Below are 21,845 nucleotides of genomic sequence, written 5' to 3'. Positions count from 1 at the left end.
CACCTAAACATCTGGATCAAGGTTAAGCTTGTCAGTTGGTTAAATAAATATTTGAGAATATTTCCAAAGAAGACCTTTTACACCATTTGGTTGCCCAGGTGTGTTGGTTGTGGCTAAACTTTTGCATTTCTGCTCTGTCTGCATTGCAATGTTAAGTCCCCTGAAATGCAATGGAACATGACTGGCGTGGCCACATCTATTGACTGAAATCGGCCCTCTTGCCTCACACCGATGTGATCGATGCCGTTACAGATGCTGATTGGTTTTCCTAAAGCAGGTTAAAACAGTTTTGAATTACATGTATGCTGGCTGATTCATGCACTTTTGTGGTATATTTGCAGTCAAAGTTCTCTTCACTGGCCATTAAACACAAGTCTCTGCATCTCTTAGATAACCCTGCATAGCTGCCTATGTTCTTCTCATATATCTCGATTCATCAATTTATATGATGTTCAGTCTCGAGGAGTTTGAGACCTGACTAGTGGTCCTTTTATGTCACAAATACGATCCTTTTATGTCACAAATACGATCTTTTTCGTCTGCTTCTGATTTACAAAGATTGGAATAAAGAAAAACTCAGAATACGCTCAATTATCTTTATGCATGTCCTCCATCATCATAAAAATGCAACAAGAACATGTTAAAAACACCAAAAGCACAGTTTTCACCACAGTGGGTCTTCAACAGACTGAACAATAAAAGCCCCCTTTGTTTGTCCTCCCTTACTTTGACCTGAGCACACCTTTTCTAAAACAGGATTCTTCTAGTGGCGCTTCCAATCGCTTGTTTCAGCTTTAACGTGGCCTGTTTCCAAGGACCGCATGCCAACACAAGGACAGGTAAAGCAGTGAACCTGCCCGCTAAAATCATTATCAGTGTGAAAAAAATGTCTCCTGAAATTATTTTAAATACATTTTAGGGTAAAGAAAGACTCCTCAGACCATAACCAGGTTGAAAAGTGATAGCCAATGGAAATCATGGCTGCAGAGCTTCAGTCTGTGGTTCATTCTTGAAACATTTTCCATTCACAAAATACCTAGCAGTAACTGGACACCTGCAGTTGCTTCCAGCCAGTCATCCACTGCACAATAACTCTTGCTTTAAGGATAGACCTTTATGGAGTGTAAGATATTTTTCCGGTTTTATTGACTGCCCAATAAAATGAAAAAGAAAAAAAGGGCATTTGGATTGAGTAGTAGAGTAATTTCTTTTTTTTTATCTCCCCTCCTGATGCTCTTTTCTCTCCTCTCGAGGAAGCTAAGTCTCAAATAAATCAGATTTTATTTTTGCTGTTTATATTTAGAAATTACGTTCAGCCTCCGTATTTTCTTCAGACTCCCTGCAGCACCTGGGATTAAATGATGCGTGATACAGGATGTGTGTGTGTGTGTGAGGGCTGGATTCTTTTTTCCTTTCCCTGCTCAGGTTTTCTGCATGAAGCAGCCACATTACAGGCAAGGTCTCTCACTTCTTAGATGCAAGAGGTTGCTGCATGTGTGACCAACCTCTCAAACGTCCGTGCATGTGCAGGACATAAAAGACTTCGGAAACATTTAAAAACGAACAAACGTGCAGGTTGGTACGCCTGCAGCTGGTAGCAGATGTGGGATGTAGATTTGGTGGTTTTTATTTTTTTCATTTATTTATTTTTTAATAGAAAGATTGGGATGGGAGTCGATGGAAACATGAACAAAATAATGTTACTGCATGCTCAGCCGCAGTGCATCATATCCACACACTTGGTCGAAATACGATATTTTGTCTCGATTAAGGGATCATATAATGGAAGCCTACATGACTTCGGGGTGCATTAGATGAAAACATAGCAACAGACAGCTTTGCATAATCACACCGTGCCCATCAGTTAGCTTGTAAATATATGCTTTGAAATCATTTCCTTTTCTCGCTAATGTATCGCAAACCACCTACTCAGCAAGGACCAACTACTCCATTCCTGAACAGCCTTTAGACACAGGAAGTGCCTTAGCAGGTTTCTCAATATCCCTATATTAAATTAGACCTGTCATTTAATACATCCCCCGGCGTTCAGACTGGCATCATTTTTCCCAGAGTATCCTCCACATCTTCCAGCCAAAGCAGAGACTTCATACCAGATGCTGGCTAGTATAAAATCTTAGAGCAATAAAGCATCCAGTTGTTTTTTTTTAAAGCAATTTAATCATTTTGAAAGGATTTTCTTTTTCTTCTCTCAGAAATCTGGTGATTGACACTAACCAGAACCAGCCTCTCTATGAATGAGATGTGGACATCAATGTACTGCACTGGTGTTTACTTTAAAGACCTACTCTGGTGAAAATGTATGTTTTTAGCATGTCCTTGTGGCATTTTTCTGATGATGGAGGACATAAATAAAGGGTGTATTCAGACTGTTCCGAATCGAGTCCGCTTAGATTGTTCTAGACTGAGTCCCAAACCTTGCGTTTGGTCTGTATTCATACCGCCATCAAGCGCACCATACTGTTACCGATCAAAGCTTGTAAACAAAACAACGTGAGTAAAGATCTCTTCAGTCATTGGCCAGGAACTACGCGGGCGGGTCAAAACAACAACAAGAGAAAGATGGGCGTGCTGCTCTTTACACTCCTTATAAGGACAGTTCATCAATTAAACTTTATATTTCTATTACCAGTTTTGAACGTCGAGAGGGGTACGAGGGCAGTTCCTGGTCCAAGACAAGGGTCCGCTTGGGTGTATTCAGACTGAAAACTTGCTCTGGATTATCAGGGGGGAACTAACTGTGATTCAATTATAGTCGACCAAATGTGTCCAGTCTGAAGACACCCTTAGAAAATTTAGCTCAGAATTGCATTTATGAGTATTTCTTTGTTCAAATTGTTGTGAATCAGGAGTAGATGATAAAATGCTGTTTAAAAAAGAGCTTATTTGTTATAGAAAATATGCTGGGCGGTCTTTAGCTCCCTGCTCTGAGGTCTCAGTGGGGAAGGGGGGGCGGGGTTGCTTCGCGTCAACGGTCCCACTCTCAACTCAGAGGTGAAAGCCTAATGAACCACTGCTGAAACTGTGTCCTAGAAAACAAGACCGTTTTTTTTTCATTTTGGCCAAAAATGACTTACTCATAACGGCAAGTCCATTGGGAATGCCTTTAAATCAAAAGTTTATTGGAGACGTAAAAAACCCAAGGCCATGGTTAAGGTTGGATTAAAGTGCTCACTTAAGGCCACATTTTGCACATTTTCCAGATATGACATTTTGATCTTTTGTGATACATGTGTGATACACATAATTCATAAGTGTTTCTTGTGTTTGTCGATGTGCGCAGATGTCTGCCGAGAGTTTCGGCCGATGGGTTTTTACATGACTTGGGTTTTGAGCTGATCAAAATTCTTGATCGGGTAGTATGCAATTGTTAAGTAAATCTTACGCAATTTTGCATCATTTTGCAAGATGCATACGTAAATTTGTGGCTTTCCACAGCTGCTCCATAAATGTCCATGTATGTCTAATGGACTTTTCACGCATTTACTACAGATGTATAACTTTTAAGTCTCATATTCGGGGCACATATCACGTCACAATTAAGTAATTGATGCAGGAGTCACTAATAAATTACATATAAACAGCGCAATAATCACGCACAGGTCATGTTCTACATTGATTCACCTGTTTTTTGCGTGGTTTATTTGCACTTCTTCCATTGTTTTTAACATGGTACATTCTTGATACATCTGAGAAAATTTCACATAGACCACAACTTTTCTCACTTTTTTCACATATAGTCACGTCTGACCAATTTTCATCTGACTGTGTCAAGACCTTTACACACATTCCAGACCAGAGTTTGGGTTCTCAGATAGTTTTTTTAGACAGATTTGGAAGCTCATCTGAACTCTAGTCCCTTTCACTACAGAATGAATTTACATTCAAATTCAATTCAGTACAAAAATACTTCATTGACTCCCAAGGGAAGATTAAAAGTTCTATGTAGCGTCTTCAGACCTGTAGAAGTTACTCAGACGAGAAGTGAAACATCTTCTGGATCAACCTTCAAAGCCCAGCCTCCCTGAAGAACTGAATCCTGTGAAAACGTGACCAGGATTACTGACAATTTTCACAGTCACCTTAAAAAAGAAAAATAAGACCCAAAACTATTTAATACATAAACCAACGAAGTATAGGTAAACCAAAAAATAAAAAAATAGAAGCAATAGTTCTTGAGAAATAGTCACATGCACGTACAGAGGAAAAAACCCTAGAGGGTCGTAGAGAGGAGTGGCCGCATTTTACAGGTTCCCTTGAGGTTTTTACAGCCATCTGATGGGACACAATGAAAATGTTATGTAATATTGTCGTGATAAGAGTATTGTGAAGCACCTGTAAGGCACGTTCTTAGGACGTATGGGTGATGCTCCCGTACGGTGCTCCTATGCTGCATGCTAGTCATGACTAAGGTGCGCTTCGTGGCCCCTTTACTGACCTAACGCTTAAAATGTGCATGAACATTTTCCTTCTGCACCAAGCGCTTTACGACCTTAATATTACATGTTTGCCCAACAGATTTGTCCATATTTCTCTGCAGACAGCCCTTATACACCCTTTAGGGCAACTGTGACTAAGGTTTAAGAAGTTAGTACCGAGAATAAAATCTTGTGGACATATGTGTAGTAGTGAGAATGTACATGCTCTTGTCTATCATATAATAACCGTGTTTTGTTCTTTGTGTGATAATTTGCAATATGAATCCTGCCATCAGTTCATATGTCATGTTGTTCAATTGCCACAAATATTAAGTGTTTTTTTTAAAAACAAATTCCATCTTTCATTTCTACGATTTCCTGGGGAAGGTGTCTGATGTTTAGCCTCCGTACTTCAGATACCTTCACGGAAAAATCTGCCTCAATTTTGTGTTTGTTCCCTGGAAAACACTTGAGCTGGGTTCAGCAATCAGTCACGGCACAGATTCATCCCATGTCTCCTTGCAGGGATGTGTCACCTTCTGAGCCCGAGACTGTTCGGGTTCCCCGGTGGGTTACGTGCACAGCCAAACGTGCGCAGAGTGTGTGTTTGTGTGTCTTCGTTTGAACATGTAGGGAGTTACAAAACTGCAGTGCATAAACTTGACGTACAGAGTTTAAAGCAACGCCACACAGGATTACAAAGTAATCAGAGATTTCTTGGGTGATATGATGATTCACAGATTAGAAAGCAGCCCGCCATGCAGGCGGCGAGGATGAGTGTGTGGCGCAGAAGCATAAAACACACTTTGCCTGTGTGATGTTTCTCTTCCTTTCCCCTGAAAGAGAGCAATTATCCATATGACAACAGAAAAGCCACATCTCTCTCTGATTGAAATTCTATAGTCAGCCTCTGCATTGTAATCATCCGGCACAGGCTTTCATTCTCATTCAAACACCGTTGAGCGAGGCGGTGATGAGGCTCACGCGTCCAACGAACACAAGCAGCAAAGCTTGCTCGACAAATTGGCTGCCCGGCTGGCATCCTGCAACATTGAGATATATATATTTTTTCCGTTTTTCTGCCCCCCCCGTTGTTGTGCGTTGTCATTGTGGACGCCGCGGCCACACTGCTCTGCTCTCCTCACAGACGATTAGGCTGCCTCTCGGCTGCATTGGCTGGCAGCCAGCAAAATGGTGGCTTTTCGTTGTGTTGGCTGCCATTGATTTGGCACAGCAGGTCTCTGAAGTTGCACACTGTTGCCCCGCCGGATAGGCCTGAGGATATGCGCATGTGTGTGGGCAAGTATCCGACTTGTATAAAAGGGGTGAACGTTGGTGAGGCCCTTTTTTTTCATGAGGACGGCTGAAAATCCCAGCCTGCAACTTGTTTGCACTAACCGCACGTTCCAGGCCCATTGGGAACACAACAGGAAGCTACTTTTGTGTTTTCCTTATCCGTAGACAGAAGCGTAACAAGAAAAAGGATCTTCTGAGAAATAGCATGCTCTGGAACTTTCAATATTTCATCCTTTTCCACCCTTTAACTCGAAGACAAACTTTGAAAAAACAAGCGTGGGGAAGTTGCCGTGAGACCATAAATAATGCAGAAACACACACTGAGGTCAAATCTTTTGAATTCCCCAGCTCACATTTTGCATCATATGTGTTTTCGTGTGATTTTTATTGACAAAATGTATTCCCGGGCGCGCAATCATCATGGTAATTGAGTGCACACGCAAACTCATTACACACTGTCAAATACCATGCCAAGCCCGCTCTGACTCTGTGGTGCACGCACAAGCTGTTTCCTGACACGATGTCCCTTAATGACAAAGCGTGACAAACGAGTCTGTTCAGAACACATTTAGGGCCCATCGCGTCGACCCCGCCCACATCCACCCCCACCCGGCCGTTTCTCTCCTTCTTAGAACTTGGACAAGGGCAGCTCACCCATCCTTTCCACACACAGCCCCTGTCCATCAGTGTGCTGCCAGTGTGCTGCCATAACCTGCCGGCGCTCCGTGACAAACGGCTTCCCTCATCCTGATGGATTGGCCTATCACGCATTGAGGAAGTGACAAATTAGATCATTATTTTCCTTTATGATCCTACCCCCTTTGTTTTTTTTTTAAGATTTTAGCATTCATCCAAAGCATTTTTGCAAGTGTTTAAGAATATGGTGTGCTGGGAGAGAGAAGAGTCTTTGAATATCTATACCTTATAATCTGTGTTTAAACAAGCAAATATCACATTTTTCAAGCATATTTGTAGAAGTGTACGAATCAGAAAATGATTGACAGATCATTATTTCCTTGGAAATGCACCTACCGGTAAAGATTTTCTTGAATGAAAAAGGCCTAGAAATATGTGAGATAGTTCAAATTTTTCAATATTTGAGTAATTTTTATCAAGAACTTTGTTTTTTTTCTCCTTACTTGTTGGCAACTACCATATATTTGTTTTACCACAACCCCATCAGGTAAAGGATGCGGAAGACACTGGCTGACAGCTGCCAAACGTCCTGTTCTATGGCAAAGATGCTGTTGCCCTTTGTTAGGATTGTCAATAAAGATAAATTTGGAATGAATGTAAAAAATGTGCTTTTTCGCTGATCAGTGTATTCTGTAAAAGGATGACCAGGTAAAATCATCTGACATTCTAACACCATGTATTCATGTTTGTTCCTGAACCATTCAGTTATTGTATCTAGATCCCCGTATAATTGCTAAGCTACTTTCATAATTATAAAACGCACGGCAAGTCCAAGCAGCCACCTTCATATATGATATAAATGCGCGTTTTTGGGCTTCTGCATTCGAAACTCTTATGTGTCCCGAGTAGCTACAAGTTTCTACAACTGTTTTTTGGCTCTACTTACAAAACGCACGGCCATTGAACGCGCATTACAACTTAAGCCAGGATGAGCTTCGACCAGTCAGGGACTCTGATTTGATAGTGACATATGAATGGCGTCCTTTTCAATTCACGGAAGTGCTAACTGTTTGAAAATTGATTTAGAAGGAACATTAATAATGATGGTTTGGGGCTTGAGTCTTTCCTACATATATTAGAATAGAACTGTGAAAGAAAAAGCCTGGAGCAAGATTCACGAAATTTACACTGTTTTGACATTTCATGCCAAGCCTCTGTCAACTGACACGCGCAACTTGAAAGTAGCAAAAGAAAAAGAAGAAGAAGAAGCCCCTCTCCGCCTATCCAGTTTGAAGATAATGGGCTAAATGCACGTTAATGAAGCCACGTTTAGCACGTTCTTGAACGCACATCACATGCCCGATGTGTACATAGTCTTCTAGATAAAAACTACTTTTCTTCCAAAAAAACATTTGAATTCCAGCATCTCAATTGGCTTTTCTGTTCTACATCTGGGGGCTTAAGGTTTCTTAACAACAGAATAGAATATTTTTGCTTGTATGTTTGTGTTGTTAATAACTTAGCACAATGTGGCACTCTTAAAAATGTAAAAGAGTGAAGCTGATTTAACAGCCACAAAAAATATTCTATACATAGAACAGGTACATATCTTGGGAGCAGCTTTAAAGCACTTTACCACACCACTTATACTCCCAAGCCATTTACTAACTTTGTTTCAGTTATTTGCTTTTTCAGCCTCCTGAGTCCTGTTTTTTATTTCTACTTTCAATGTTTGGACATTTTTCAACCTCTTTCATCTACTCAAAAGTCTGTTTGCATTCACAGTGTGAACTGAACCCCCATCTTTAGATGAACCAGCCTGGTTGGTCTGCAGCAAAGTTTAGGTGAGATGTCACACCTACAACTTAAAAAAGCAAACTTTGTTCTGGGCTCCACAGTAATGTGGAGTTAGTACTTTCACCTCATACTGAGAAAGCCCTGGGTCCTTTCTGTGTGGGATTTGGATGTTCTCATCAAGGATTTTCTCCAGGCCCTCTGGTTTTCCTCCCACAGTCCAAAAACATGCTTCATAGTTTAATTGGTGCCTCTGAATTGCCCCTTAGGTGTGAATGTGAGTTTGTGTGGTTGTTTGCGATGGATTGGTGGACTGTCCAGGGTGTACTTTGCCTTCGGTCAACAGTAGCTGGGTCGGTGCCAGCATCCTAGTGACGCTAAACAGGAATAAGAGGGTACAGACACTGGATGGAACTTAGGTTTCATAGTGAAAGTGTACAAAAAACAAAAAATATAAAGCATGGCACATAACTATTTCTATAGAGATCGACCAATTTTCAAATCACAAACTATTGAATTTTCATTAAACAGATTAAGTAAGAAATAGTTTTGCCTTTAATGTTCCCACTTTAATCTTATTGAAATGCTATTGGAAAACTAAAATGGAAACAATCACTGGAAGAGTAGTGATTGTTTATAGAGCGTCCATGCTGGAGCTAAAGTTCCGATGCTTATAGGTTAGGTGTTCATGAAAGGCAAATTAAGAAAGGCAGTGATGGCTTATTTAGAACCTTTGAACTAAAAGTATTTAGTGATAAACCGGCCTAAGAAAACCAAGGAAATTAGTGGAATGTATTGGGGAAGGGAGAGTTTAGGCCTATTATAATCTAGACACCACAAATTGATTATCTGTAAGTCATTTTTTTAGATAAAGGGCCAAAATAGAATACCCATACATTAATAATAATAATACAAATAATAGTATATAATAATAAATATAAAGTATATATAGTCCTATATTATATATTGTATAGGGTCGACGAAGTGTGCATTATCACTTTTTAACGGACTTGCGGAAGTGCGTTAAAAAGTGATAACGTATTCTTCAAAACCCGCTCATACCATTGTCATTTACAAAAGAAATAACCTGTTTTTACTCCTTAATTCTTGTTTTTTTTCCGATTTGGATCACTTTTTTCACGAAAAGCGGACTATTAGTTACGTGGTACGGCGCCTTGTCATAGGAACATGACAAGGCGTTGCACCACCGCTGCAGTCAAGATTCGGTGATATAAAGCGATTATATATATATATTATTATTATATATCACCAATATATATATTGGTGATATAAAGCGATTTTATATATATATACATATATATTGATCGTCCCGATGGGTTAAATAAAGCATCAGTTCAGAGAGAAGGTTCACCTCTTACCACTTGTTTTTGTCCAGGGAATGAAGCTAAAGGTTGTTTTAAAGAAGCCGGCGCAGTGATACAGAAGATTTGAGATGGGTGACCGGAACTTCGTTTAGGGGCGTGCGGTTATCGCTGTGCATTTGCACTTTTTAATGCACACTCAGCAGCCATAAAATAATAGTAATAATAGTAATCTGAGTTGTTACTTTATTATTGAGCTGTTTAAGGGTGTAAAATCTGTCGGGGTGTTGTTAGTTTTTCAGGCAGAATCCAATTCAGAAATAGATACTTCAGTTTTCCTTTGAGCATGTGACAGTAGTCAAAATGAATTGACCTAAAGCACAGCAATTTTAAAGCTGTTGTTTTCTTCATCTCTAAATTTGAAATAGAAAAAAAAAATCACCCAACTTCTGTGGAAAAACCCTTTGATGGATTATACCAGATTCCGTACTTCTCCCTTATATAATGCAACTTTCATGCATCGTCTGTGATCTGTCTTTTCCTTAAACCAGCTCTCAATCAATTCCGACCTGAAGCAATCAAAGCAGCAAAGTGACTCTTTGACCTTTCGAGTGGAATCATTTCTAAAGCCAAAAGTGTTTTTTTGCTGTGTTTTTGTGCCTGTCTCATTCATGCTAAACTGTGCAGGCTTTCTGCCTGATCCCTGATACCCAAATCCCCACTGATGTTGCGATGTCATGATTGATGACGTCAATATGAGCATCAGCGACACATAGAAATGAGGACACGCCTTGACAGACTGCAGCCTTGCCACATTAATCTTTCTCTAGTATGTTTGCAATTGTGAGGATGGCGGGGTTTCATGTGAGAAAAATGAACATCTAGGTACTAATTAGCATTTTCTCCAAAATGGGAATCCATCACTTCAGGAGCTGTTAGTTGGGATCATGCAAGTTTGTTCTGTATGTTGCTCTGCACTCCAGTGTAGGGGGGGAAATGCCTCTTGGTACATGGAGTCTTCTCAGTATTCCCTTCATGGCTCATGCTCTCTTTTGCTTTAAGATAAGCTCTGCACTGCTGTCGCTAGCGATTTAATGTGTACAGTGCTGCACAGAGCCCCACCTCCCTTCACAGGTGGACATGTTTAAAGGCTCTCACTTATAATGGTGGTTTCTGGCTGCTGCACGGCTTCACCTTCCATCATCTTGCAGTTTTTCTCTTCCTGATACTTGCAGTGCTTGGGCTGATGGCAGGTTATGCATTTTGAGTCTGGGATTCTTCTCCCTGTCTATACTAATACTACAAAAAAACATTGGTCAAAATTAAGGGAAAGTATGCTTTTCTAAACTACATTTAAAAAAAGTAGATCAAACACCAAGTGGATCAAAAAAAGACACTGTTTTCAATTCCTTATGACATGTTTTCATCTTTTAGAGCAGAGTAAAACTGTTAGGTCGTAAAGACTGCCTTAGAGTTTTGGAAAAATAGTGGAATGCCTTCAAACCTCAGAATGTTAACACTGTGAGACAGTTGCATTTGGAACAAAGAAAATGATTGCAAAGGACTAAGGAGCCATGGAAAACATGCATTATCATTGCAAGACATTTAAGTTATGTTGCAGAAATAATGTAGGCAATATCATTGTGCCAATGTGGAGAGATTTAGGTTCTATTCAGACTGGATACTTGTGGTTCACTTAAAGTGAACAAGAGTTTGTTTCCCCTGATAATCCGGAACACATTTTCAGTCTGAAGGTTCCCAAGTGGACCCTGGTCCAGGACCAGGAACTGCTCTCAGACCCATCTTTCAAGGAGGTTTTGGTTTGTTTCCAGTTGGACTGTGCTCTGAGTTTTTTCTCCATCTGAATAGACTTTATGCTTGGAGTGGAACAACTGGACCAAAACAGCCACTGTAGCCAGGCGTCATGGGATGTAAACAGAGTAGAAAGGTAGCCATGAGGATAAGACGCAGCAACTTATTGAAATTTAGTCAGATGAATGAGGGCTGAGCAAAAGAACTTCTAATTCACATTACTTCTCACACTGTTTTCCAGACAATCTATATGTCTTCTTGGCCGTCATCTCCTGAGTAAACGCCTTGTAGCATGCCTCACTGTACCAGCAGCAAGTAAAGAGCGTTGTACCCTACGTTGATACAGATGCTCAAAATTGGTCAGCCAAACATAAAGTTAGCTATAAGTGAACGAGCCAAGGGTTGCAAAGTGTAGGATTTCAATTGTTCCTTCTCTTGCTGCTTTGCCGCACCCTTATAATTCCTGGTCAATGACTGAAGAGATCAGGGTCACGTGGTCTTGTTTACAAGCTTTGGTTCAAAGCAGAAATGTCTGGTTGAAAGGCAGTCTGAATACACACCAAACTCAAGATTCAAGACTCGATCCAGACCAATGGATTTTCCAGTCTGAACACACCCTTCTGAATATTTTAAAAAGACAGACACGAACACTTGTGCCATATTAGTAATGTTACTTCAGAAATGATGAAAAAATTGGTTTTCACTCACTAACTCACTTTTCTTGAGTCTATTATCACCCTTAAATGATTTTATCAGTAAAATTAATGATAAAATTTTTAAATATGCATGTAATAGTACAATTTGTTGTCACATGTTAGGCTATGGCACATAAGGTCAGGTTTCAGAGGTTTTCAGAATTATGAAACAAACAGAATATTCTGTCTAAGGATCATCTGATGATTGCTCCATATCTCTAAATCAGGGAAGCCAAATCCTGGTCTTCTACCACCCTGCCTGTGTTTCAGCTTTCTCTTTCCCCCTTAGTACTGATTAGCGCACTCAGGTGTGTCCATGGCGATGTCCGAATCCACAGACCATTCCCTTACCCCCCCAAAGACTACTGGACTATCCTGTGCCCTGGATCTTAATGCAATTCGGACTCATTTTCACTACTTTCTTTTTCTTTTCTTTTTAAACATGACATCACACATTTGCCGAATTAAAACCTAATAGATATAAACAATTTACAAAGACTATCTATGAATCCAATGTGTTCTGATGATGAAAACTTGGATGATTAATATAAAAATACCAAATTGTGCAAACCCAATGCATTGTGGTCTTTATATGCCAATTAAGTAAGCATTGATGTGCATTAGTTTATCGCAGAGACTTCTAGGAAATTTTTAGGCGACTGGATTTTTGAATTGTAGATTTGAACGCTCTGAAAAGAAATGACTAACACACTAAATGGTGTACTACCTGGGGAGGAGTGAGTTAATTTGGACACAGCCCATGTTTTCTTATTGTATGACCATCCCTGATTCAAGTAAGGAGCAGCAACAAATGCTGGGAGAGCTGGAAGGCAGGTAGGGTGGTAGATGGACCAGGATTGGGCAGCCCTTACCTTAATGTTGTAGACATAAGAGTTTGAGGTGAAGAATACCTCAAACAAAAAAGAAAGAAGGATAAGAAGAGGCAAATAAAAAGAAGTAGAATTAAAAACACAGAACAGTTTGATGTTGTCTTAATTTGATTTCTATCCACCTGATTGGAAAGTTCCATCTGGAACTCCATCAGGTCTTTGAGATCCTACAAGGCATCAAACATGTTAAAGAACACTTTCTTTAGCAGAAGAAATGTGTAAATTCCCAAAATAAAAACCTTGTGAAAAGTAAAATGTGAACCTTGCTCTTTAAGGTCTCTCTGGAACATCATGTCATGGTTGGCTCCTTCTTTCCTGTCTCCTCTCACACTTCTTTCCAGCATTCACTCTCTGCAGGTCTGCTCTTCGTCTGTGACATCACTGAGTTTTGGCGCTCCCAACGGCAGCCCGTCCGGGAGAGGCGGAGGTGCTTGCATGTGTGAATTGATTCACCTTGACAACCGAAGAGCATTTTGGAGCGCTGTAACCACGGTGACTCCCATCACAACATTATGGGTGGTTGGTCAGCAGTGGGGCCAGTCAGGGGAAGTGTTTCATCTATACATTTTTAATACCCAGTGTACTTAGTCGCTTTTCCTGGGCCTGTCTCCCTGTGGCCTCATCTCCAAGAAAGAGACGGACACGGTGGAAAAAGCCCCCATTACATATTTATTGTTCTCAGTCATAATTATGGAGCCAAGGGGGTTGAGCCTTCTTCTCTTCTACTGAATGTCTTTTAAGTTGAAGATGTTTGAATTTACTCCATTTTCCCTCCTTATCACCTTCTCTACATTTGTCTTCTAGTTCTTCTGAACTATGCTTTCATATATTTTAAGTAACGACTTGTAAAATCTTACATTTTACTCATAGCAGTCTGAGCTGTGGAAAAAAACACGACTTGCTTTTTTAAAGACCCACTCCAATGAAAATCGTGTTTTTGGAGTTTTTAACATGCTCTTGTTGCATTTTTCTGATAGTAGAGGACATAGTTTAGAAAGATTGAAATTAAAACTGCATTGTAAAGTATTTCTTTACTTGAATCAATGTGAATCAGGAGCAGACGAAAAAAGCCTGGGAGGGTCACAAGCTCCATGCTCCATCCCATTTTGATGGATCCACTTCTAAACGACTAGATCCATGTACATCTTTGTATTTCTATTCCCAGCTTGACTCAGAGGCAAATTTCTAAATTTCTGGTGCTCTGTCGAAATCCCATGTCCTACTCAAAGGCCAGAGGTGTTTTGTTTTTGGCTAAGAACGGCACAATCAAAAATAAAAGACCATAGGGAAGTCATTTAAAATATATCAAAAGATGATCAGAGTGGGTCTTTAAGCGTTATTTGGATTCAAAGACAGATATGTCCACCTGCTGGGCATAAATATGTGACGCAACGTCATTTTATTGCTAACCACACAGAAACAACTAGGTAAAGTCTATCTTCTCTTCAAAATGTTTATTTTGGATAATTGTAAAGTTCTGAATGTGTATGTTCTAGTGTGTCTAATGCCAGGCATGCATGCTGGTCTTAAAATTTCCTTGCATGTTATTTGAGTTATACTCCTGTAATCTTACAGCACGACCGGCCAAAATCAATTTGAGGGAGAAGGTTTTGTAACCCCATCCCTCTCGTTTAGTCATCGGCAGAATACATTGATCAAACGTGTATTTTTGGCCTCAATTGTCAGGTTTGACCTTGAGAGCTTTGCTTTTTCTTCTTTTGAATTGAATTGCCAAATTGGTTCCTGTATTTTGTTCATTCAAGTTGATTTTTCCTTAAGTACGAAGACATGCTGATCTTTCTTTAAGTGATTGTATAACCTTAAATCTGAGTGAGATTGAAGGATTTGCTTTATTGTGTGATCTGCTTGTGGAATCACCTTGAAAAGAGCGTGGGGGCGGGTTCTGTATCCACAGCTTCAGTTCTCCTTTATCTCGTCAGCAGTCCCGCTATGGCAGATTGAAGAGGCGGGTTTTCACTCTTGGACACTTGACTTGTGGCGGACTGTGGAATTCTGAGAATGCAGGAAGCCGAGTTCACGAACTCCTGTGTGGTTTGAACATGTGATTTTCTGTTATAGGAAATTGCACCATGACGGACATTTAGGGAACTTTAAAAAGATCAAAGGTTTTGCAGATTTTTTAATGGCATGATGAGGAATCAGAGCCTTTTGAAAAAGCGGATTTTTACACAAACGAAAAGTATTTGGCAGACAGGTTATAACTGGAGCACCATGTGAATAAAAGGCACAGTTATTTAAGGGTTAGCCCGCTTCAGGCTCAGAGGAAATCCATATTTTATTTGACGTTAGAGCTGCTCAGGGGCTGTAAATTATTACTGCTCTACTCCACCTGCTCATGGAGGTCACCCATCCTGCGAGATCGTTTTATCTGTGTGCGCGGGCGTGCGCTTGCATTTTGTGTTTGTGCATGTGTCAGCACTCAGAGTCTTTCAGATTTGTATCCAGCCCTGCTATCTCGGAGAAGTATGCGTGGCATGCTACGCGCCTGCGAGAGTCACACTGTAACCATACTGCAGACTCATCCATCCATGGATCCATCCGCCCCCCACTCCACCCATCCATGTTCTAAAGCACATTATAGAGCTGACTGCTTCCAGTGTGCCACTTTTCACAAACTACTGAATGCTCCAGTAAAAAGAGGATATTGTAATTATATTTACAGAAATGTAAGCATTGAAATATAGATTAAGTACAATTTTTTAAAGCCTAAATCAGATAAATGCTTCTTCTGGGGCACCTTAAATAGCCATGGCTCCTTTTTGTGGGAACCAACCTTTTTTTCCTGGCTGGAAATGTCTAAAGATCCACTTCAATAGCTGTGTTTTTAACATTTTCTTGTGGCATTTTTCTCATAATTGAGGACAAATATTAAGAAAAATTAAGATCAAAATTGCCTTTCTTTATTCAAATCATTGTGAATTGGGATTGTTTTTTAAAAAAGGTGGTGGTTGTGACATAGGTGCTACAATCTGTGGCCAAAGTGGCTCCCTGCTCTGCTCCATTCCAATGCGTCCAATTGGAGGTTTTAGATTTTGACTGAAAACTGCATAATCATCATTACAAGACCACTGGGAAAGCTTTTAAAATAGATCAAAAGACGATCAGTGTGGAACTTTAAAAACTCCAACAATACTTAAAAAAGATACTACTGTAATTGAAGCAGAGCCGGTTTGGTTGATATTCTAGATAAGTTGTGCATTTTTAATTAAATTTGCATTGGATGTACCCTAGAATCCCCTCTTTCAGAAAAGCACGTTTGCCACATGAAAAATCCAAAATGGCGGCCAACCACTTAATCATTACAAACATTTTCAATTTCTGTTTTCCTCAGTCTCAACAATATGGGGTGTTAACGCACAAAATGCACACTTTTCACCTGAGAGATACTTACAGACTACTAATATAGAAATACAAATCTTGGTTTTTCTTGTGGCATGCATGCTTTTTTGCTTTTATTAAGCTACACTTATGCCAAATTTGGTGCCTGTACCACAAAATGCACACTTGTTCAAAAAACTGGTTTTACTAGTTCTCCAAAGAAGTGTTTGGACCAGAAAATGGCACAGCAAAGATAAGATATTTGTTTGATATATCCATAAATGACTGCGTTATTTGGATTCCTCCACTCCTTTTTCTTTTCTGGTCATGTCTGCTATCCTTTTGTTCTCAGCACTCCTAGATTTAGGCCGTAAGTGATGCGTGAGCTTGTTTCCGTCCCGATTCTGCTACTTGTAATGACTTTCATCCGAGATCCAGTTACACAGTGACAGATGTAAAACGGCTTTGCTAAAGTAAGAGCATTACCTCACTCTCCCTCTTTCTCTCAGCTTACCTTTCCCTGCGCCGTTGAGATCTCGCTCTTTAACCTTCTCACCTGTCAGCAGGTTCTCATCTCTTGCGTCGTCCCTGCATCCGTTCCTCTGGAGTTCTGCTACTGTCTTGATGGCCCAATGAGGTGGGATTTAATGAGGTTTGCTTTAAAAGCCGTCTCAATAGGTTATGGCATCTTGTCCCCAACCTCCTGATAATCCACTCGGCCTTAATCATCTTTCAAAGGCAGATCTACACTGTTTGGTAGTTTTCAGTTTGAATAGGTCATGTCATCAGATTTCAGTCCATCCCATAAGTCCTTTATTATATGAGATTTACACTTGTTTTCAGGTCATCAGTTTTTGGCCTATTTAGCTTGTTCTGAATTGCAACCCTGCAACAAACTGGCAACTTGTTCAGAGTGTACCCTGCCTTCACCCAACAGTATCTGGGTTGGCTACAGGTGGATGACTGGCTACCATGTTACACAGTAGATCAAACAGATTTACAGCCCTTTTTTTCTTTGGTAAAGTAAACTTCATTTTTTTGTTCAAACAGTAGTCTTCTCTTACTTCAGTTGAAAAACAGGAAGTCTCTTACCCGTCTAGGTTGACTAAAGCTAATTATCTCAGTTAGCTTTCATACTTTAGGTTTAACCAGGTTATAAATACCTTCAAAGACCAGTTATAGGTTGACTGCTATGGTCGTTCTCATTTTTTGCTGACTTATGTTCTTCTTTTGTTCTCTAGGTCATGGATGAACGCTACTTTTAGTTTAATGGGAGTGTTGGTCTGATATTTACAGCTGGATCAAGCTTTCCTTTGCCCTCTTTATCCTCAGCTTCCCTGGCCTTTAGCCATGATATTTTGGAGATCCTACATTCTAAAGCTGCTAATTCGTTATTGATTTAAAAAAAATCAAAATGATCCTCACTCGTTTTGAACCGTATGCATTTCAGCTATATATCTTTCATTTACAGATTCAGACATGTGTAGAGATAAGGACAGCAGAAATGGCCAGCTGCTTGATGCGTGATTCATTCAACTGTTCAGCAGCTTAAATCTCAGAAAGGTCAAGTAGAGGTAACGGGTCTCCAACGGCTTGAAATGTTACAGATAAACTAGCTTGAAGAGGCTGTTCCAAGTGATGTCATTTGCATATATGCACTCCAGGGCTTTTGTATCTGCATGCACTTGTCGATAAGCACATATTTTGGGCAACGTGGGACTCTGTACATCGCTAAAACATCTCTACGAGTGGAAATGCATGGGACTCAAGCGTTGGTCTTTTGACTTGAAAACAAAGCCGCTTGTGCAAAAGCTGGACCAGAAGAGCTAGACATGAACAGAGGCACTGGCAGAGACATTCTCTTTCTGTGTAACTGACAGTCAAAGAGGGTAGACTCTGTGTTCCTGCACTCCAACAACTGTTTATGAGATCAAACTGCTCGCCTGAAGGCGTCAGCCCAGAAGTTTCCTTTAAAGCAGGTAGGATGTTTTATTGGGTCTGTGTGGGCTAAATAGAAGAAAATGGATTTTTTTGGTTAGCTGAAATCGAATTGTGGGTTAAAATGAACTAATATGGTTTTTACTTAGACCTTATCTATAAAACAACAATATTTACTGAGACCTATCTTATATCTTAGTCACAACTTCCCTTATGGGCATGCTGAAAAAAAAGAAAGTAGAAAAAATTAGTTGTTTTTATGAGGGAGAAGCATGGAGAAGAATAGTCAAAGATTGCAGTGATGGTCATTGACTGCACCACAGAAGGATAAGACAGAACAGAGGTGGTTGTCAGGAACCGAGTCAGAAAAAAATGAGGAAGGAGGACAGCCTAAATCTTCGTTTCACTGAATCAGACTCTTCCCTCATCTCCCCCGAGTTTATACTATCGATTTCTTGTGTAACCAGCGTCTTAAAAGCCACCTCAGATGCCTTTTGGGAGTTTTGTGTTCTCATTTTCCCGGTACAAAAAATGGTTTTGTTCTTGAAGTAGCAAATGTCCTCTTGTAATGTTTTTAAGATGTGCTGCTTTATAAAATCGATTTATTTGTTATGGTAAAAAGGTAGTGATTAAAGCAACTAAATTCACTGGATACTCTGGATGCATATTTGAAATCAGGAATTGTGACATTGTGGCAAGTAAATCATTCAGGTCTCTTCATATTTTCTTTCTTTACATGGGCTTTTGAAATTTGTTGTCATATTGTGCATCCTCTGCATTCTTCATTTAGTGGTAGGCAGTGGTTCATATTATCACACTGAGATTCCTTTTTATTGGTCTTTATGTTGGCGGGAAAGAGCACTAATGCCACTTTAGTCCCAAAACATATATGCTTTTAGCATTAATTATTGCAGTGGGCAGGATCCTTACATGTTCTTGCAGTTTTTGGTCTTGCAAACCTAAAATTCTATCAGTGAGGCAACAGTTACGGTCCTTCTGATTTACAATTTAACAGCAAAACAATGTTGTGTTTTTTTTTATTTGTCCCAGGTTTAAAATTCACTCTGCTTAAACAGCCCGAACTTGATGCTCTTATTTTTTGTTCTCTTGCATTTAAATATAGCATTACTTTACTGAATTGAAAAGGCAGCTTTTTTGTGATTTTCTTATTTTCACTCCTGGAGGAAAAATCCGAAGACCAGCATTTTTCTTTATTCATGATATTTATTGGTTTAAATAGAGTTTTTACAAATCTTTAAAGATAAGCATTGATAATAAGGAGTTTGCAGAGGGTTTCCAAGGCTTTTCTTTGATTATTCCAAGTTGTTCAATTTGGCCTCACAGGTGTGAAAATGGTTACTGACTGCATTTCGGAGAATAAAATATTAATTGCGAGGGGAGCAATGCGGTTTAGCCACAATTACGGGATTAATTTGTCATATCTTCTTTCAGATTTTAGTTACTGTTCAAAAACAATATATCATAACAGCTGGGATTTCGCTCTCCTTGCAGGGGTGTTTTGAAGACCTCCAAAAAAAATAAATGAAAAAAGCTCAGCGTGCTTGATTGAATTTCATATTAGAAGAACGCAGTAGGATCCCACGAGATTTTATTTGCTGGGATTATCGTGAGCTTCTGACTGATCCTGGATGGAGCAGTAGTTCAAAAGTCGGTCATTTAACCAACCAAAAATAAATAAATAAACATTTTCCCAATCAAATGCCTCTCATGTAACGCATGTTGGAGAAAGCACTCAAGCCCCAAATGTGCACTTGCAGAAAACAAGCTTACTGTATGCAAATTGAAGCGCACAGTGCTTTTAGGTGGGTGGTAAACCATATGAGTCATTGTGTTCAAATACAAGTAAGGTTTCTGTCATGGTGTCATCCCTGCAGACACTTCAGCTGAGATCAATATGTCTGTTGAAAACATGCTCAGGGGCTACGTGTGGACTCCTGCATTCGGGTTGGTGTGACGCAGGAGAGATGACAGATAACCGGGACGCTGGTGAGGCTTGTGGAAGTAAAGGTGCGCACACACATTCGGTCGTCACATAGATCAAACAAACAAGTGGCCCTCCAGCATTTCCAACATATCTGTTTTCCTTTTAAGAGAAAAAGATATGTTTAGTCGACTATTTGGCAACATGACATGGTTTTTATTGATGTAAAAAGTTTTATGGGGAGAAACATCAAAGTCTCCTCTTAAGCTTCCTTGTGAAACCTGAGGGATGTCAGTTTCAGAACGTCATTGGACTAAATCAAAAGGGTGCTGCAGTTACAACCAAAAAGCTTAATCCTGACAATTTTTCATTGAAGTCCTATACTTTTCCTATTTTTCATTAGGTGTACGGACCTAAGGGTGTTGCACAAACATTTTGTTAAAGAAAGATTCAATTCTAGCTAAATATTTACAACTGTTTTCTACAAGCAATAAATACTATTGCACGGAAAAAAAGCACACATCTCTCTGTGTTTGGAGACATATTTTGAATGTTTTAGTCTATATTTGAGTTAAGTTTCCATGGTTTTTTAAACAGGTTGTGAATTAGCTTGAGGTTTCCAGGAAATCCCCACCTTAAGTCACAGAAATGAAGTTTAGTGTCAAAAGGCGGCATTATAGTTTTGCGTGAATTTCTTTCAAGCCTCTGTAGCTGTTTGCCTTTGTTACTAGTGTAATATTGTTGACATGACTGTGCAAATGTTACTTATTTTTTATTTATTTTTTAATGCATATACTGACCAAGATATTTTATGTGTTAAACTCTAAAAAAACAAAACAAAAAATACTGTGGTTTGCAAAATGGCACGCTGTCCTTAATGGCTTTTTGTGCGTTCCTTTGATGTGTCAGAAGTTCAAGCTCATTAACCTAAAACCTTCTCACAAGGAGTTAGCATCCTAGTATAAAAGGCATGAGTTATCCGAGAGACAAAAAGAAAAAAAAAGAAAAAAATGGCGTATACTTCTAAGGCTCAAAGCACTTTCCAGTCCCAGTCCCATGATAGTTTATACTGGCGCCATCCTGTAACCAAGGTGGGGTCAGTGTCTCTCCGAAGCCCACTTTAACATAGGCAAAGCAGGAACCAAACCTGCGATCCTCCGAACAGAGATCACCGCTCTACCTCTGCTCCACTGCCACCTACTAAAACAATGTAATAGTGGCAGCAAATGCAAGACAACTAAGCCAACTTGTTAGAGTTGTTGCAATACATTGGTCCCTCGCTATATATCGCGGTTCATTTCCCGCTGTCTCGCAGATTTTTTTTGCACAATTTTGCATGTTTTGTCTATTTATTTTAACAGCAGGATACATTCTGTGTCTTAATTGGCTGTGCCGTCACTCCTGTACCGAATGCGTTCAGTTTGCAAAATGTAATTTAATTGCGAGCATCTTTGGTTTCATTCTACATCACTGGTCTTATTTTTCCAAAGGTTCGAACTTTGAGAGTTAAAACACAGAAATGCATATTTATTTTCCCATTTAGCGTTTCAGTGTTTTTTGTGCAGCTATTTGATGCAATAAGCTTAGTTTGTCTGCCCACTGATAAATCGCTCTGTCAGCCACTTTTTTCAAAAGGGCAAAACAGAATAAGTCAATTAACATGTCTAATTGCATTTGGTGCTTAGCTTTGGGAGTATCAAATCAAATTAGGATTTTCGCTGTTTGTTTGCCTGGCACATGGTTTG

The 21,845-nt window shown here is 39.7% G+C and overlaps 1 protein-coding gene across 26 annotated transcripts in view; it reads left to right on the top strand.

Annotated features, from left to right (window-relative positions):
* The window catches only part of LOC101165944 (receptor-type tyrosine-protein phosphatase delta), a 227,019-nt gene that overhangs the window by 117,345 nt on the left and 87,829 nt on the right, over positions 1-21,845 (top strand). Inside the window, exon 1 of one of the 26 annotated variants that reach the window (XM_023956029.1) lies at positions 18,013-18,199. The exons of the other annotated variants lie outside the window; for them this stretch is intronic. The gene's annotated coding sequence lies outside the window, so the exon portion shown is untranslated. Of the gene's footprint in view, positions 1-18,012; positions 18,200-21,845 lie in introns of those variants that run through there. 26 annotated transcript variants of the gene reach the window in all.

Source organism: Oryzias latipes, chromosome 1 (assembly GCF_002234675.1).
Source record: "Oryzias latipes chromosome 1, ASM223467v1".
Lineage (NCBI taxonomy): Eukaryota > Metazoa > Chordata > Actinopteri > Beloniformes > Adrianichthyidae > Oryzias > Oryzias latipes.
This window is presented reverse-complemented; position numbering and strand designations above follow the sequence as displayed.